The sequence below is a fragment of the Schistocerca gregaria genome, unplaced genomic scaffold, assembly GCF_023897955.1.
Source record: "Schistocerca gregaria isolate iqSchGreg1 unplaced genomic scaffold, iqSchGreg1.2 ptg001572l, whole genome shotgun sequence".
NCBI classification, from domain to species: Eukaryota; Metazoa; Arthropoda; class Insecta; order Orthoptera; family Acrididae; genus Schistocerca; species Schistocerca gregaria.
In genome coordinates, this window is record NW_026062853.1 from 1 (window position 1) to 2,500 (window position 2,500).

The window sequence follows — 2,500 nt, forward strand, 5'->3', positions numbered from 1 at the left end:
CACACGCGAGACAGATCCGATCGTCGCTATCACCGATGCACCTGCAGCGCGAACAACCGCTCAACAACTGATTTCCAGTTCATTTGCGGATCTTTGGCAGCAAACGTATACGTCAATCTACATTTGCGAAATCTACGATTCTGGCATGCCTGCATGTTATGTGTCACGACACGCTACATCAGCCCACATACACACTGCGGCATGTACACGAGAGAACACGTGGAAGATGGTCCGCGCACGTGTGCAATGTCCCTTGCGCGGTCGACTGTCAACCGGCCTCTGTAGCATGTCGCAGATGTGGAACGCGGTCCACCGTGCTATCATGTTGTGTGGGGCAATACGATTAAATAGGAAAACCCTCGTCGCTACATCAACAGACGGCTCACGCTGATTCCCGGCAGAGGGAGGAGGGGGGGGGGGGGGGGGGGGGCCAACATGCAATACTTTCGTCCGTACCTACCTACCACATGTCTGTACGGCGTACAACAGTGCAATCTCGCTGTAATGGGGAGACGAGACAAGTAGCATCGTGCACAACATATGGCCCTTATGATTCGCCATTGTAGGGCGCAGCCGGTGTACGGTCAAGCATGTGCCACATTATGTCACTCAGTACGTAACGACGGATGATCAGTGTGGGTTACGCGTACATCAGCGGACAGTCCACACAGGCCGTACCACAACGTACACTGACTGCATCGACAACCGAATGCAACTGAACAGCTGCAAGGCTCATTTCACAAACAAACGCCTGACCGACCAGCTTGGAAGGGCAGGAGGGGAGGGCGATATTCGTTCTGTAGCGGTACACCCTTCCAGTGGTTAGCGGGACTGTGTAGAAAGTACGCAACACTCGAAAGACCTTTATGTGAGGGTACGCACCATGGCATCAAGAAATACACATGACACCAGAGGATCCAAGCAGTGAACTATGTTCAGAGGGTTGCTGTTAGGCAAAGCTACATTCCTGTGACGTTACATGTGACAGTTAAGGTGCAGTGTAAGTTAGGTTAAGGTGCAGCGTAAGTTAGGTTAAGGTGCAGCGTAAGTTAGGTTAAGGTGCAGCGTAAGTTAGGTTAAGGTGCAGCGTAAGTTAGGTTAAGGTGCAGCGTAAGTTAGGTTAAGGTGCAGCGTAAGTTGGGTTAAGGTGCAGCGTAACTTGGGTTAAGGTGCAGCGTAACTTGGGTTAAGGTGCAGCGTAACTTGGGTTAAGGTGCAGCGTAACTTGGGTTAAGGTGCAGCGTAACTTGGGTTAAGGTGCAGCGTAACTTGGGTTAAGGTGCAGCGTAACTTGGGTTAAGGTGCAGCGTAACTTGGGTTAAGGTGCAGCGTAACTTGGGTTAAGGTGCAGCGTAACTTGGGTTAAGGTGCAGCGTAACTTGGGTTAAGGTGCAGCGTAACTTGGGTTAAGGTGCAGCGTAACTTGGGTTAAGGTGCAGCGTAACTTGGGTTAAGGTGCAGCGTAACTTGGGTTAAGGTGCAGCGTAACTTGGGTTAAGGTGCAGCGTAACTTGGGTTAAGGTGCAGCGTAACTTGGGTTAAGGTGCAGCGTAACTTGGGTTAAGGTGCAGCGTAACTTGGGTTAAGGTGCAGCGTAACTTGGGTTAAGGTGCAGCGTAACTTGGGTTAAGGTGCAGCGTAACTTGGGTTAAGGTGCAGCGTAACTTGGGTTAAGGTGCAGCGTAACTTGGGTTAAGGTGCAGCGTAACTTGGGTTAAGGTGCCAACGTGGGTTAGGTTAAGGGGCCAACGTGGGTTAGGTTAAGGGCCAACGTGGGTTAGGTTAAGGGGCCAACGTGGGTTAGGTTAAGGGCCAACGTGGGTTAGGTTAAGGGCCAACGTGGGTTAGGTTAAGGGCCAACGTGGGTTAGGTTAAGGGCCAACGTGGGTTAGGTTAAGGGCCAACGTGGGTTAGGTTAAGGGCCAACGTGGGTTAGGTTAAGGGCCAACGTGGGTTAGGTTAAGGGCCAACGTGGGTTAGGTTAAGGGCCAACGTGGGTTAGGTTAAGGGCCAACGTGGGTTAGGTTAAGGGCCAACGTGGGTTAGGTTAAGGGCCAACGTGGGTTAGGTTAAGGGCCAACGTGGGTTAGGTTAAGGGCCAACGTGGGTTAGGTTAAGGGCCAACGTGGGTTAGGTTAAGGGCCAACGTGGGTTAGGTTGCCAGAGATGTGTCAAATCAGGATGTACGTTTGGCTGGTGTCAGGTGGTGGGTTGGTTCGATGCCTTTATAAGGAGTGTGGCCAAAGGGTATTTTATTACTTGTACCTTTTGTGTTGTGGCGTGGCGTTGCGTCCTGTGTTGATACTGGGTGGACCACTGTGGGTGTTGCTGGCTGATTTGAGCTGCGTTGTTTGCGGGTGGTGTGAGACATTCTGTCTTATTAGTGGACGTGACGTTCCTCTTGTCGTTCTTTGGATAGTGTCCTGTGGCAGCGAGGATAAAATGGATGTTGTTGAACGATAGTGCTTTGGTGCTTTCGCTTTGTTACACACAGAGTGGA